Consider the following 15,931-nt stretch of genomic DNA (forward strand, 5'->3'; position numbering starts at 1 on the left):
TAATCATCAGTTGAAAATTTGGGGGGACCCGAATTTCGGCCATTTTGGACGAAAATCGGCCTAAAAGCTATGAGTGCAATTTTTTTTTCTTGCATTTTTCAAGAAAATTGGGCTGCCCTCCGCTGTCGCAGAGTGCATTTAAAGAAAACTTATCAAATAGATTTGAATACTTACCTATTTAATAAGTTTATCACAACAATTAGGCTAAAAGCAACTGACAGTATCCTGGCTGGTATTCAATCATATGCCACTTACAGTTGATGTGCGTCTATCATGCCATAGATGGTCATTCAAGGCACCTTGTACACGCTCCATAGGGTTGACCAGCTGATTTGGCCATAAAACACATTGGGCCAAAAAAATTCCAAACAATGTCAATTTTCAGTATTTTGTTTGAAATGCATAAATTATAACGTGAGCGTGCAAAATTTTACATGGTATAAGAGCATATTTTTACTCTCGCGCGAGGGCGAGTGTTTTAAAAGTAATGTACATAGACATAAGCTAGTAAGGATATAAATGAAAGCGGAGTAACTCAAATGCCTACGACCATACCATGTTGAATGCACCGGTTCTAGTCCGATCACCGAAGTTAAGCAACATTGGGCCTGGTTAGTACTTGGATTGGAGACCGCCTGGGAACACCAGGTGTTGTAGGCTTTTATTTAAAGCAAAAGTAATTCTTTTACTTTTATGCGCTAAGAGTTATTGCTGTTTATAATTCGGTGATGTCAAAAAGTTAAGCCTAATCGAGCGTGGTGCAAAAATTTTCAATGGGTCAAATTTTGGCCAAAACAAAAGAAAACCGAAAAGTTTCTTTTGCAGTATCAATTTTGTGTACAATCAGCTGCTGATAGGTCAAAAATAATGGAGATAACTTTTGGGGTCTTTGAGTTATAGCCTTTTGAATTTCGGTGATATCAAAAAAATAAGCCCAATCGAGCCTGGTGAATTGCGCGAACGGCCATAACTTGCCCAAAAATTTTAAAATATCCAAATTTTATTATTTGGATCACAAGATCATAGTCCAATCTTGGGGGACTGAGAAAATGAACCAATTTCGTCTGTCCAACACAAAGTTATAAGCTTTTGAAATCTCGGTGATACCAAAAAGTTAAGCCTAATCGAGCGTGGTGCAAAAAACGAAATTTTCAAAATTTTTGTTTTTTTTTCTCTCAAAGTTCATTTTTTTCATCTCGTTTCATAAATTTGAGCTCAGGACAATTCCAACGAGCCCAAAACGACGTTTGTAGCTCAGGTGTACGTGGAGTAATCATCAGTTGAAAATTTGGGGGGACCCGAATTTCGGCCATTTTGGACGAAAATCGGCCTAAAAGCTAACTTTTAAGTTAGTGCAATTTTTTTTTCTTGCATTTTTCAAGAGAATTGGGCTGCCTTCCGCTGTCGCAGAGTGCATTCAAAGAAAACTTATCAAATAGATTTGAATACTTACCTATTTAATAAGTTTATCACAACAATTAGGCTAAAAGCAACTGACAGTATCCTGGCTGGTATTCAATCATATGCCACTTACAGTGGATGTGCGGCTATCATGCTATAGATGGTCATTCAAGGCACCTTGTACACGCTCCATAGGTTTTGACCAGCTGATTTGGCCATAAAACACATTGGGCCAAAAAAATTCCAAACAATGTCAATTTTCAGTATTTTGTTTGAAATGCATAAATTATAACGTGAGCGTGCAAAATTTTACATGGTATAAGAGCATAATTTTACTCTCGCGCGAGGGCGAGTGTTTTAAAAGTAATGTACATAGACATACGCTAGTAAGGATATAAATGAAAGCGGAGTAACTCAAATGCCTACGACCATACCATGTTGAATGCACCGGTTCTCGTCCGATCACCGAAGTTAAGCAACATTGGGCCTGGTTAGTACTTGGATGGGAGACCGCCTGGGAACACCAGGTGTTGTAGGCTTTTATTTAAAGCAAAAGTAATTCTTTTACTTTTATGCGCTAAGAGTTATTGCTGTTTAAAGTTCGGTGATGTCAAAAAGTTAAGCCTAATCGAGCGTGGTGCAAAAATTTTCAATGGGTCAAATTTTGGCCAAAACAACAGAAAACCGAAAAGTTTCTTTTGCAGTATCAATTTTGTGTACAATCAGCTGCTGATAGGTCAAAAATAATGGAGATAACTTTTGGGGTCTTTGAGTTATAGCCTTTTGAATTTCGGTGATGTCAAAAAAGTAAGCCCAATCGAGCCTGGTGAATTGCGCGAACGGCCATAACTTGCCCAAAAATTTTAAAATATCCAAATTTTATTATTTGGATCACAAGATCATAGTCAAATCTTGGGGGACTGAGAAAATGAACCAATTTCGTCGGTCCAACACAAAGTTATAAGCTTTTGAAATCTCGGTGATACCAAAAAGTTAAGCCTAATCGAGCGTGGTGCAAAAAAAGAAATTTTCAAAATTTTTGTTTTTTTTTTGTTGAAAGTTCATTTTTTTCATCTTGTTTCATAAATTTGAGCTCAGGACAATTCCAACGAGCCCAAAACGACGTTTGTAGCTCAAATGTACGGGGAGTAATCATCAGTTGAAAATTTGGGGGGACCCGAATTTCGGCCATTTTGGACGAAAATCGGCCTAAAAGCTAACTTTTAAGTTAGTGCAATTTTTTTTCTTGCATTTTTCAAGAGAATTGGGCTGCCCTCCGCTGTCGCAGAGTGCATTCAAAGAAAACTTATCAAATAGATTTGAATACTTACCTATTTAATAAGTTTATCACAACAATTAGGCTAAAGCAACTGACAGTATCCTGGCTGGTATTCAATCATATGCCACTTACAGTGGCTGTGCGGCTATCATGCCATAGATGGTCATTCAAGGCACCTTGTACACTCTCCATAGGTTTTGACCAGCTGATTTGGCCATAAAACACATTGGGCCAAAAAAATTCCAAACAATGTCAATTTTCAGTATTTTGTTTGAAATGCATAAATTATAACGTGAGCGTGCAAACTTTTACATGGTATAAGAGCATATTTTTACTCTCGCGCGAGGGCGAGTGTTTTAAAAGTAATGTACATAGACATAAGCTAGTAAGGATATAAATGAAAGCGGAGTAACTCAAATGCCTACGACCATACCATGTTGAATGCACCGGTTCTCGTCCGATCACCGAAGTTAAGCAACATTGGGCCTGGTTAGTACTTGGATGGGAGACCGCCTGGGAACACCAGGTGTTGTAGGCTTTTATTTAAAGCAAAAGTAATTCTTTTACTTTTATGCGCTAAGAGTTATTGCTGTTTAAAGTTCGCTGATGTCAAAAAGTTAAGCCTAATCGAGCGTGGTGCAAAAATTTTCAATGGGTCAAATTTTGGCCAAAACAAAAGAAAACCGAAAAGTTTCTTTTGCAGTATCAATTTTGTGTACAATCAGCTGCTGATAGGTCGAAAATAATGGAGATAACTTTTGGGGTCTTTGAGTTATAGCCTTTTGAATTTCGGTGATGTCAAAAAAATAAGCCCAATCGAGCCTGGTGAATTGCGCGAACGGCCATAACTTGCCCAAAAATTTTAAAATATCCAAATTTTATTATTTGGATCACAAGATCATAGTCAAATCTTGGGGGACTGAGAAAATGAACCAATTTCGTCGGTCCAACACAAAGTTATAAGTTTTTGAAATCTCGGTGATACCAAAAAGTTAAGCCTAATCGAGCGTGGTGCAAAAAATGAAACTTTCAAAATTTTTTTGTTTTTTTTTTCGTTCAAAGTTCATTTTTTTCATCTTGTTTCATAAATTTGAGCTCAGGAAAATTCCAACGAGCCCAAAACGACGTTTGTAGCTCAAGTGTACGTGGAGTAATCATCAGTTGAAAATTTGGGGGGACCCGAATTTCGGCCATTTTGGACGAAAATCGGCCTAAAAGCTAACTTTTCAGTTAGTGCAATTTTTTTTCTTGCATTTTTTAAGAGAATTGGGCTGCCCTCCGCTGTCGCAGAGTGCATTCAAAGAAAACTTATCAAATAGATTTGAATACTTACCTATTTAATAAGTTTATCACAACAATTAGGCTAAAGCAACTGACAGTATCCTGGCTGGTATTCAATCATATGCCACTTACAGTGGCTGTGCGGCTATCATGCCATAGATGGTCATTCAAGGCACCTTGTACACGCTCCATAGGTTTTGACCAGCTGATTTGGCCATAAAACACATTGGGCCAAAAAAATTCCAAACAATGTCAATTTTCAGTATTTTGTTTGAAATGCATAAATTATAACGTGAGCGTGCAAAATTTTACATGGTATAAGAGCATATTTTTACTCTCGCGCGAGGGCGACTGTTTTAAAAGTAATGTACATAGACATAAGCTAGTAAGGATATAAATGAAAGCGGAGTAACTCAAATGCCTACGACCATACCATGTTGAATGCACCGGTTCTCGTCCGATCACCGAAGTTAAGCAACATTGGGCCTGGTTAGTACTTGGATGGGAGACCGCCTGGGAACACCAGGTGTTGTAGGCTTTTATTTAAAGCAAAAGTAATTCTTTTACTTTTATGCGCTAAGAGTTATTGCTGTTTAAAGTTCGCTGATGTCAAAAAGTTAAGCCTAATCGAGCGTGGTTTAAAAATTTTCAATGGGTCAAATTTTGGCCAAAACAAAAGAAAACCGAAAAGTTTCTTTTGCAGTATCAATTTTGTGTACAATCTGCTGCTGATAGGTCAAAAATAATGGAGATAACTTTTGGGGTCTTTGAGTTATAGCCTTTTGAATTTCGGTGATGTCAAAAAAATAAGCCCAATCGAGCCTGGTGAATTGCGCGAACGGCCATAACTTGCCCAAAAATTTTAAAATATCCAAATTTTATTATTTGGATCACAAGATCAAAGTCAAATCTTGGGGGACTGAGAAAATGAACCAATTTCGTCGGTCCAACACAAAGTTATAAGCTTTTGAAATCTCGGTGATACCAAAGAGTTAAGCCTAATCGAGCGTGGTGCAAAAAATGAAATTTTCAAAATTTTTGTTTTTTTTTTCGTTCAAAGTTCATTTTTTTCATCTTGTTTCATAAAAAATTTGAGCTCAGGACAATTCCAACGAGCCCAAAACGACGTTTGTAGCTCAAGTGTACGTGGAGTAATCATCAGTTGAAAATTTGGGGGGACCCGAATTTCGGCCATTTTGGACAAAAATCGGCCTAAAAGCTAACTTTCAAGTTAGAGCAATTTTTTTTCTTGCATTTTTCAAGAGAATTGGGCTGCTCTCCGCTGTCGCAGAGTGCATTCAAAGAAAACTTATCAAATGAATACTTATGAATACTTACCTATTTAATAAGTTTATCACAACAATTAGGCTAAAATTGTTGTGATAAACTTATTAAATAGGTAAGTATTCATGGATTTGAATACTTACCTATTTAATAAGTTTATCACAACAATTAGGCTAAAAGCAACTGACAGTATCCTGGCTGGTATTCAATCATATGCCACTTACAGTGGATGTGCGGCTATCATGCCATAGATGGTCATTCAAGGCACCTTGTACACACTCCATAGGTTTTGTTCAGCTGCTTTGGCCATAAAACACATTGGGCCAAAAAAATTCCAAACAATGTCAATTTTCAGTATTTTGTTTGAAATGCATAAATTATAACGTGAGCGTGCAAAATTTTACATGGTATAAGAGCATATTTTTACTCTCGCGCGAGGGCGAGTGTTTTAAAAGTAATGTACATAGACATTAGCTAGTAAGGATATAAATGAAAGCGGAGTAACTCAAATGCCTACGACCATACCATGTTGAATGCACCGGTTCTCGGCCGATCACCGAAGTTAAGCAACATTGGGCCTGGTTAGTACTTGGATGGGAGACCGCCTGGGAACACCAGGTGTTGTAGGCTTTTATTTAAAGCAAAAGTAATTCTTTTACTTTTATGCGCTAAGAGTTATTGCTGTTTAAAGTTCGGTGATGTCAAAAAGTTAAGCCTAATCGAGCGTGGTGCAAAAATTTTCAATGGGTCAAATTTTGGCCAAAACAAAAGAAAACCGAAAAATTTCTTTTGCAGTATCAATTTTGTGTACAATCAGCTGCTGATAGGTCAAAAATAATGGAGATAACTTTTGGGGTCTTTGAGTTATAGCCTTTTGAATTTCGGTGATGTCAAAAAAATAAGCCCAATCGAGCCTGGTGAATTGCGCGAACGGCCATAACTTGCCCAAAAATTTTAAAATATCCAAATTTTATTATTTGGATCACAAGATCATAGTCAATTCTTGGGGGACTGAGAAAATGAACCAATTTCGTCGGTCCAACACAAAGTTATAAGCTTTTGAAATCTCGGTGATACCAAAAAGTTAAGCCTAATCGAGCGTGGTGCAAAAAATGAAATTTTCAAAATTTTTGTTTTTTTTTTCTTTCAAAGTTCATTTTTTTCATCTTGTTTCATAAATTTGAGCTCAGGACAATTCCAACGAGCCCAAAACGACGTTTGTAGCTCAAATGTACGGGGAGTAATCATCAGTTGAAAATTTGGGGGGACCCGAATTTCGGCCATTTTGGACGAAAATCGGCCTAAAAGCTAACTTTTAAGTTAGAGCAACTTTTTTTCTTGCATTTTTCAAGAGAATTGGGCTGCTCTCCGCTGTCGCAGAGTGCATTCAAAGAAAACTTATCAAATAGATTTGAATACTTACCTATTTAATAAGTTTATCACAACAATTAGGCTAAAAGCAACTGACAGTATCCTGGCTGGTATTCAATCATATGCCACTTACAGTGGATGTGCGGCTATCATGCCATAGATGGTCATTCAAGGCACCTTGTACACGCTCCATAGGTTTTGTTCAGCTGATTTGGCCATAAAACACATTGGGCCAAAAAAAATTTAAACAATGTCAATTTTCAGTATTTTGTTTGAAATGCATAAATTATAACGTGAGCGTGCAAAATTTTACATGGTATAAGAGCATATTTTTACTCTCGCGCGAGGGCGAGTGTTTTAAAAGTAATGTACATAGACATAAGCTAGTAAGGATATAAATGAAAGCGGAGTAACTCAAATGCCTACGACCATACCATGTTGAATGCACCGGTTCTCGTCCGATCACCGAAGTTAAGCAACATTGGGCCTGGTTAGTACTTGGATGGGAGACCGCCTGGGAACACCAGGTGTTGTAGGCTTTTATTTAAAGCAAAAGTAATTCTTTTACTTTTATGCGCTAAGAGTTATTGCTGTTTAAAGTTCGGTGATGTCAAAAAGTTAAGCCTAATCGAGCGTGGTGCAAAAATTTTCAATGGGTCAAATTTTGGCCAAAACAAAAGAAAACCGAAAAATTTCTTTTGCAGTATCAATTTTGTGTACAATCAGCTGCTAATAGGTCAAAAATAATGGAGATAACTTTTGGGGTCTTTGAGTTATAGCCTTTCGAATTTCGGTTATGTCAAAAAAATAAGCCCAATCGAGCCTGGTGAATTGCGCGAACGGCCATAACTTGCCCAAAAATTTTAAAATATCCAAATTTTATTATTTGGATCACAAGATCATAGTCAAATCTTGGGGGACTGAGAAAATGAACCAATTTCGTCGGTCCAACACAAAGTTATAAGCTTTTGAAATCTCGGTGATACCAAAAAGTTAAGCCTAATCGAGCGTGGTGCAAAAAATGAAATTTTCAAAATTTTTGTTTTTTTTTTTCGTTCAAAGTTCATTTTTTTCATCTTGTTTCATAAATTTGAGCTCAGGACAGTTCCAACGAGCCCAAAAACGACGTTTGTAGCTCAAGTGTACGTGGAGTAATCATCAGTTGAAAATTTGGGGGGACCCGAATTTCGGCCATTTTGGACGAAAATCGGCCTAAAAGCTAACTTTTAGTTTAGTGCAATTTTTTTTCTTGCATTTTTCAAGAGAATTGGGCTGCCCTCCGCTGTCGCAGAGTGCATTCAAAGAAGACTTATCAAATAGATTTGAATACTTACCTATTTAATAAGTTTATCACAACAATTAGGCTAAAAGCAACTGACAGTATCCTGGCTGGTATTCAATCATATGCCACTTACAGTGGATGTGCGGCTATCAAGCCATAGATGGTCATTCAAGGCACCTTGTACACGCTCCATAGGTTTTGACCAGCTGATTTGGCCATAAAACACATTGGGCCAAAAAAATTCCAAACAATGTCAATTTTCAGTATTTTGTTTGAAATGCATAAATTATAACGTGAGCGTGCAAAATTTTACATGGTATAAGAGCATATTTTACTCTCGCGCGAGGGCGACTGTTTTAAAAGTAATGTACATAGACATACGCTAGTAAGGATATAAATGAAAGCGGAGTAACTCAAATGCCTACGACCATACCATGTTGAATGCACCGGTTCTCGTCCGATCACCGAAGTTACGCAACATTGGGCCTGGTTAGTACTTGGATGGGAGACCGCCTGGGAACACCAGGTGTTGTACGCTTTTATTTAAAGCAAAAGTAATTCTTTTACTTTTATGCGCTAAGAGTTATTGCTGTTTAAAGTTCGGTGATGTCAAAAAGTTAAGCCTAATCGAGCGTGGTGCAAAAATTTTCAATGGGTCAAATTTTGGCCAAAACAAAAGAAAACCGAAAAATTTCTTTTGCAGTATCAATTTTGTGTACAATCAGCTGCTGATAGGTCAAAAATAATGGAGATAACTTTTGGGGTCTTTGAGTTATAGCCTTTTGAATTTCGGTGATGTCAAAAAAATAAGCCCAATCGAGCCTGGTGAATTGCGCGAACGGCCATAACTTGCCCAAAAATTTTAAAATATCCAAATTTTATTATTTGGATCACAAGATCATAGTCAAATCTTGGGGGACTGAGAAAAAGAACCAATTTCGTCGGTCCAACACAAAGTTATAAGCTTTTGAAATCTCGGTGATACCAAAAAGTTAAGCCTAATCGAGCGTGGTGCAAAAAATGAAATTTTCAAAATTTTTGTTTTTTTTTTCGTTCAAAGTTCATTTTTTTCATCTTGTTTCATAAAAAATTTGAGCTCAGGACAATTCCAACGAGCCCAAAACGCTTTTTTTAGCTCAAGTGTACGTGGAGTAATCATCAGTTGAAAATTTGGGGGGACCCGAATTTCGGCCATTTTGGACGAAAATCGGCCTAAAAGCTAACTTGTTAGTGCAATTTTTTTTCTTGCATTTTTCAAGAGAATTTGGCTGCCCTCCGCTGTCGCATAGTGCATTCAAAGAAAACTTAACAAATAGATTTGAATACTTACCTATTTAATAAGTTTATCACAACAATTACGCTAAAAGCAACTTTTGACCAGCTGATTTGGCCATAAAACACATTGGGCCAAAAAAATTCCAAACAATGTCAATTTTCAGTATTTTGTTTGAAATGCATAAATTATAACGTGAGCGTGCAAAATTTTACATGGTATAAGAGCATATTTTTACTCTCGCGCGAGGGCGACTGTTTTAAAAGTAATGTACATAGACATAAGCTAGTAAGGATATAAATGAAAGCGGAGTAACTCAAATGCCTACGACCATACCATGTTGAATGCACCGGTTCTCGTCCGATCACCGAAGTTACGCAACATTGGGCCTGGTTAGTACTTGGATGGGAGACCGCCTGGGAACACCAGGTGTTGTACGCTTTTATTTAAAGCAAAAGTAATTCTTTTACTTTTATGCGCTAAGAGTTATTGCTGTTTAAAGTTCGGTGATGTCAAAAAGTTAAGCCTAATCGAGCGTGGTGCAAAAATTTTCAATGGGTCAAATTTTGGCCAAAACAAAAGAAAACCGAAAAATTTCTTTTGCAGTATCAATTTTGTGTACAATCAGCTGCTGATAGGTCAAAAATAATGGAGATAACTTTTGGGGTCTTTGAGTTATAGCCTTTTGAATTTCGGTGATGTCAAAAAAATAAGCCCAATCGAGCCTGGTGAAATGCGCGAACGGCCATAACTTGCCCAAAAATTTTAAAATATCCAAATTTTATTATTTGGATCACAAGATCATAGTCAAATCTTGGGGGACTGAGAAAATGAACCAATTTCGTCGGTCCAACACAAAGTTATAAGCTTTTGAAATCTCGGTGATACCAAAAAGTTAAGCCTAATCGAGCGTGGTGCAAAAAATGAAATTTTCAAAATTTTTGTTTTTTTTTTCGTTCAAAGTTCATTTTTTTCATCTTGTTTCATAAAAAATTTGAGCTCAGGACAATTCCAACGAGCCCAAAACGACGTTTGTAGCTCAAGTGTACGTGGAGTAATCATCAGTTGAAAATTTGGGGGGACCCGAATTTCGGCCATTTTGGACGAAAATCGGCCTAAAAGCTAACTTGTTAGTGCAATTTTTTTTCTTGCATTTTTCAAGAGGGCTGCCCTCCGCTGTCGCATAGTGCATTCAAAGAAAACTTAACAAATAGATTTGAATACTTACCTATTTAATAAGTTTATCACAACAATTACGCTAAAAGCAACTGACAGTATCCTGGCTGGTATTCAATCATATGCCACTTACAGTGTATGTGCGGCTATCATGCCATAGATAGTCATTCAAGGCACCTTGTACACGCTCCATAGGTTTTGACCAGCTGATTTGGCCATAAAACATATTGGGCCAAAAAAATTCCAAACAATGTCAATTTTCAGTATTTTGCTTAAAATGCATAAATTATAACGTGAGCGTGCAAAATTTTACATGGTATAAGAGCATATTTTTACTCTCGCGCGAGGGCGACTGTTTTAAAAGTAATGTACATAGACATAAGCTATCAAGGATATAAATGAAAGCGGAGTAACTCAAATGCCTACGACCATACCATGTTGAATGCACCGGTTCTCGTCCGATCACCGAAGTTAAGCAACATTGGGCCTGGTTAGTACTTGGATGGGAGACCGCCTGGGAACACCAGGTGTTGTAGGCTTTTATTTAAAGCAAAAGTAATTCTTTTACTTTTATGCGCTAAGAGTTATTGCTGTTTAAAGTTCGGTGATGTCAAAAAGTTAAGCCTAATCGAGCGTGGTGCAAAAATATTCAATGGGTCAAGTTTTGGCCAAAACAAAAGAAAACCGAAAAATTTCTTTTGCAGTATCAATTTTGTGTACAATCAGCTGCTGATAGGTCAAAAATAATGGAGATAACTTTTGGGGTCTTTGATTTATAGCCTTTTGAATTTCGGTGATGTCAAAAAAATAAGCCCAATCGAGCCTGGTGAATTGCGCGAACGGCCATAACTTGCCCAAAAATTTTAAAATATCCAAATTTTATTATTTGGATCACAAGATCATAGTCAAATCTTGGGGGACTGAGAAAATGAACCAATTTCGTCTGTCCAACACAAAGTTATAAGCTTTTGAAATCTCGGTGATACCAAAAAGTTAAGCCTAATCGAGCGTGGTGCAAAAAATGAAATTTTCAAAATTTTTTTTTTCGTTCAAAGTTCTTTTTTTCATCTCGTTTCATAAATTTGAGCTCAGGACAATTCCAACGAGCCCAAAACGACGTTTGTAGCTCAAGTGTACGTGGAGTAATCATCAGTTGAAAATTTGGGGGGACCCGAATTTCGGCCATTTTGGACGAAAATCGGCCTAAAAGCTAACTTTTATGTTAGTACAATTTTTTTTCTTGCATTTTTCAAGAGAATTGGGCTGCCCTCCGCTGTCGCAGAGTGCATTCAAAGAAAACTTATCAAATAGATTTGAATACTTACCTATTTAATAAGTTTATCACAACAATTAGGCTAAAAGCAACTGACAGTATCCTGGCTGGTATTCAATCATATGCCACTTACAGTGGATGTGCGGCTATCATGCCATAGATGGTCAATCAAGGCACCTTGTACACGCTCCATAGGTTTTGACCAGCTGATTTGGCCATAAAACACATTGGGCCAAAAAAATTCCAAACAATGTCAATTTTCAGTCTTTTGTTTGAAATGCATAAATTATAACGTGAGCGTGCAAAATTTTACATGGTATAAGAGCATATTTTTACTCTCGCGCGAGAGCGACTGTTTTAAAAGTAATGTACATAGACATAAGCTATCAAGGATATAAATGAAAGCGGAGTAACTCAAATGCCTACGACCATACCATGTTGAATGCACCGGTTCTCGTCCGATCACCGAAGTTAAGCAACATTGGGCCTGGTTAGTACTTGGATGGGAGACCGCGTGGGAACACCAGGTGTAGTAGGCTTTTATTTAAAGCAAAAGTAATTCTTTTACTTTTATGCGCTAAAAGTTATTGCTGTTTAAAGTTCGGTGATGTCAAAAAGTTAAGCCTAATCGAGCGTGGTGCAAAAATTTTCAATGGGTCAAATTTTGGCCAAAACAAAAGAAAACCGAAAAATTTCTTTTGCAGTATCAATTTTGTGTACAATCAGCTGCTGATAGGCCAAAAATAATGGAGATAACTTTTGGGGTCTTTGAGTTATAGCCTTTTGAATTTCGGTGATGTCAAAAAAATAAGCCCAATCGAGCCTGGTGAATTGCGCGAACGGACATAAATTGCCCAAAAATTTTAAAATATCCAAATTTTATTATTTGGATCACAAGATCATAGTCAAATCTTGGGGGACTGAGAAAATGAACCAATTTCGTCGGTCCAACACAAAGTTATAAGCTTTTGAAATCTCGGTGATACCAAAAAGTTAAGCCTAATCGAGCGTGGTGCAAAAAATGAAATTTTCAAAATTTTTGTTTTTTTTTCGATGAAAGTTCATTTTTTTCATCTTGTTTCATAAATTTGAGCTCAGGACAATTCCAACGAGCACAAAACGACGTTTGTAGCTCAAGTGTACGTGGAGTAATCATCAGTTGAAAATTTGGGGGGACCCGAATTTCGGCCATTTTGGACGAAAATCGGCCTAATAGCTAACTTTTACGTTAGTGCAATTTTTTTTCTTGCATTTTTCAAGAGAATTGGGCTGCCCTCCGCTGTCGCAGAGTGCATTCACAGAAAACTTATCAAATAGATTTGAATACTTACCTATTTAATAAGTTTATCACAACAATTAGGCTAAAAGCAACTGACAGTATCCTGGCTGGTATTCAATCATATGCCACTTACAGTGGATGTGCGGCTATCATGCCATAGATGGTCATTCAAGGCACCTTGTACACGCTCCATAGGTTTTGACCAGCTGATTTGGCCATAAAACACATTGGGCCAAAAAAATTCCAAACAATGTCGATTTTCAGTATTTTGTTTGAAATGCATAAATTATAACGTGAGCGTGCAAAATTTTACATGGTATAAGAGCATATTTTTACTCTCGCGCGAGGGCGAGTGTTTTAAAAGTAATGTACATAGACATAAGCTAGTAAGGATATAAATGAAAGCGGAGTAACCCAAATGCCTACGACCATACCATGTTGAATGCACCGGTTCTCGTCCGATCACCGAAGTTAAGCAACATTGGGCCTGGTTAGTACTTGGATGGGAGACCGTCTGGGAACACCAGGTGTTGTAGGCTTTTATTTAAAGCAAAAGTAATTCTTTTACTTTTATGCGCTAAGAGTTATTGCTGTTTAAAGTTCGGTGATGTCAAAAAGTTAAGCCTAATCGAGCTGGTGCAAAAATTTTCAATGGGTCAAATTTTGGCCAAAACAAAAGAAAACCGAAAAGTTTCTTTTGCAGTATCAATTTTGTGTACAATCAGCTGCTGATAGGTCAAAAATAATGGAGATAACTTTTGGGGTCTTTGAGTTATAGCCTTTTGAATTTCGGTGATGTCAAAAAAATAAGCCCAATCGAGCCTGGTGAATTGCGCGAACGGACATAAATTGCCCAAAAATTTTAAAATATCCAAATTTTATTATTTAGATCACAAGATCATAGTCAAATCTTGGGGGACTGAGAAAATGAACCAATTTCGTCGGTCCAACACAAAGTTATAAGCTTTTGAAATCTCGGTGATGTCAAAAAGTTAAGCCTAATCGAGCTGGTGCAAAAATTTTCAATGGGTCAAATTTTGGCCAAAACAAAAGAAAACCGAAAAGTTTCTTTTGCAGTATCAATTTTGTGTACAATCAGCTGCTGATAGGTCAAAAATAATGGAGATAACTTTTGGGGTCTTTGAGTTATAGCCTTTTGAATTTCGGTGATGTCAAAAAAATAAGCCCAATCGAGCCTGGTGAATTGCGCGAACGGCCATAACTTGCCCAAAAATTTTTAAATATCCAAATTTTATTTTTGGATCACAAGATCATAGTCAAATCTTGGGGGACTGAGAAAATGAACCAATTTCGTCTGTCCAACACAAAGTTATAAGCTTTTGAAATCTCGGTGATACCAAAAAGTTAAGCCTAATCGAGCGTGGTGCAAAAAATGAAATTTTCAAAATTTTTGTTTTTTTTTCGTTCAAAGTTCATTTTTTTCATCTCGTTTCATAAATTTGAGCTCAGGACAATTCCAACGAGCCCAAAACGACGTTTGTAGCTCAAGTGTACGTGGAGTAATCATCAGTTGAAAATTTGGGGGGACCCGAATTTCGCCCATTTTGGACGAAAATCGGCCTAAAAGCTAACTTTTAATTTAGTGTAGTTTTTTTTCTTGCACTTTTCAAGAGAATTGGGCTGCCCTCCGCTGTCGCAGAGTGCATTCAAAGAAAACTTATCAAATAGATTTGAATACTTACCTATTTAATAAGTTTATCACAACAATTACGCTAAAAGCAACTGACAGTATCCTGGCTGGTATTCAATCATATGCCACTTACAGTGGATGTGCGGCTATCATGCCATAGATGGTCATTCAAGGCACCTTGTACACGCTCCATAGGTTTTGACCAGCTGATTTGGCCATAAAACACATTGGGCCAAAAAATTTCCAAACAATGTCAATTTTCAGTATTTTGTTTGAAATGCATAAATTATAACGTGAGCGTGCAAAATTTTACATGGTATAAGAGCATATTTGCCTACGACCATACCATGTTCAATGCACCGGTTCTCGTCCGATCACCGAAGTTAAGCAACATTGGGCCTGGTTAGTACTTGGATGGGAGACCGCCTGGGAACACCAGGTGTAGTAGGCTTTTATTTAAAGCAAAAATAATTCTTTTACTTTTATGCGCTAAGAGTTATTGCTGTTTAAAGTTCGGTGATGTCAAAAAGTTAAGCCTAATCGAGCGTGGTGCAAAAATTTTCAATGGGTCAAATTTTGGCCAAAACAAAAGAAAACCGAAAAATTTCTTTTGCAGTATCATTTTTGTGTACAATCAGCTGCTGATAGGTCAAAAATAAGGGAGATAACTTTTGGGGTCTTTGAGTTATAGCCTTTTGAATTTCGGTGATGTCAAAAAAATAAGCCCAATCGAGCCTGGTGAATTGCGCGAACGGACATAACTTGCTCAAAAATTTTAAAATATCCAAATTTTATATTTGGATCACAAGATCATAGTCAAATCTTGGGGGACTGAGAAAATGAACCAATTTCGTCGGTCCAACACAAAGTTATAAGCTTTTGAAATCTCGGTGATACCAAAAAGTTAAGCCTAATCGAGCGTGGTGCAAAAAATGAAATTTTCAAAATTTTTGTTTTTTTTTTCGTTCAAAGTTCATTTTTTTCATCTCGTTTCATAAATTTTAGCTCAGGACAATTCCAACGAGCCCAAAACGACGTTTGTAGCTCAAGTGTACGTGGAGTAATCATCAGTTGAAAGTTTGGGGGGACCCGAATTTCGGCCATTTTGGACGAAAATCGGCCTAAAAGCTAACTTTTACGTTAGTGCAATTTTTTTTCTTGCATTTTTCAAGAGAATTGGGCTGCCCTCCGCTGTTGCAGCGTGCATTCAAAGAAAACTTATCAAATAGATTTGAATACTTACCTATTTAATAAGTTTATCACAACAATTAGGCTAAAAGCAACTGACAGTATCCTGGCTGGTATTCAATCATATGCCACTTACAGTGGATGTGCGGCTATCATGCCATAGATGGTCATTCAAGGCACCTTGTACACGCTC

At 37.2% G+C, this 15,931-nt stretch overlaps 12 non-coding genes across 12 annotated transcripts; all 12 read left to right on the plus strand.

Annotated features, from left to right (window-relative positions):
• The first annotated feature begins 541 nt into the window (after positions 1 to 541).
• LOC134849224 (5S ribosomal RNA) lies at positions 542 to 660 on the plus strand. Its single transcript, XR_010163261.1, has one exon. It is a non-coding gene; the product is annotated as a 5S ribosomal RNA (ribosomal RNA).
• A 1,161-nt stretch (positions 661 to 1,821) lies between these two features.
• LOC134849596 (5S ribosomal RNA) lies at positions 1,822 to 1,940 on the plus strand. The gene has a single exon (XR_010163612.1). It is a non-coding gene; the product is annotated as a 5S ribosomal RNA (ribosomal RNA).
• Positions 1,941 to 3,099: 1,159 nt separating this feature from the next.
• On the plus strand, positions 3,100 to 3,218 carry LOC134849608 (5S ribosomal RNA). Its single transcript, XR_010163623.1, has one exon. It is a non-coding gene; the product is annotated as a 5S ribosomal RNA (ribosomal RNA).
• A 1,162-nt stretch (positions 3,219 to 4,380) lies between these two features.
• LOC134849620 (5S ribosomal RNA) lies at positions 4,381 to 4,499 on the plus strand. The gene has a single exon (XR_010163634.1). It is a non-coding gene; the product is annotated as a 5S ribosomal RNA (ribosomal RNA).
• Positions 4,500 to 5,756: 1,257 nt separating this feature from the next.
• On the plus strand, positions 5,757 to 5,875 carry LOC134849084 (5S ribosomal RNA). The gene has a single exon (XR_010163126.1). It is a non-coding gene; the product is annotated as a 5S ribosomal RNA (ribosomal RNA).
• Positions 5,876 to 7,036: 1,161 nt separating this feature from the next.
• Positions 7,037 to 7,155, plus strand: LOC134849631 (5S ribosomal RNA). The gene has a single exon (XR_010163645.1). It is a non-coding gene; the product is annotated as a 5S ribosomal RNA (ribosomal RNA).
• Positions 7,156 to 8,317: 1,162 nt separating this feature from the next.
• On the plus strand, positions 8,318 to 8,436 carry LOC134849211 (5S ribosomal RNA). The gene has a single exon (XR_010163248.1). It is a non-coding gene; the product is annotated as a 5S ribosomal RNA (ribosomal RNA).
• A 1,057-nt stretch (positions 8,437 to 9,493) lies between these two features.
• On the plus strand, positions 9,494 to 9,612 carry LOC134849213 (5S ribosomal RNA). Its single transcript, XR_010163250.1, has one exon. It is a non-coding gene; the product is annotated as a 5S ribosomal RNA (ribosomal RNA).
• Positions 9,613 to 10,767: 1,155 nt separating this feature from the next.
• On the plus strand, positions 10,768 to 10,886 carry LOC134849642 (5S ribosomal RNA). The gene has a single exon (XR_010163656.1). It is a non-coding gene; the product is annotated as a 5S ribosomal RNA (ribosomal RNA).
• A 1,154-nt stretch (positions 10,887 to 12,040) lies between these two features.
• LOC134849102 (5S ribosomal RNA) lies at positions 12,041 to 12,159 on the plus strand. The gene has a single exon (XR_010163142.1). It is a non-coding gene; the product is annotated as a 5S ribosomal RNA (ribosomal RNA).
• A 1,160-nt stretch (positions 12,160 to 13,319) lies between these two features.
• LOC134850202 (5S ribosomal RNA) lies at positions 13,320 to 13,438 on the plus strand. The gene has a single exon (XR_010164172.1). It is a non-coding gene; the product is annotated as a 5S ribosomal RNA (ribosomal RNA).
• A 1,444-nt stretch (positions 13,439 to 14,882) lies between these two features.
• On the plus strand, positions 14,883 to 15,001 carry LOC134849187 (5S ribosomal RNA). Its single transcript, XR_010163225.1, has one exon. It is a non-coding gene; the product is annotated as a 5S ribosomal RNA (ribosomal RNA).
• Positions 15,002 to 15,931: the final 930 nt, after the last annotated feature.

Source organism: Symsagittifera roscoffensis, chromosome 6 (assembly GCF_963678635.1).
Source record: "Symsagittifera roscoffensis chromosome 6, txSymRosc1.1, whole genome shotgun sequence".
NCBI lineage: Eukaryota > Metazoa > Xenacoelomorpha > Acoela > Convolutidae > Symsagittifera > Symsagittifera roscoffensis.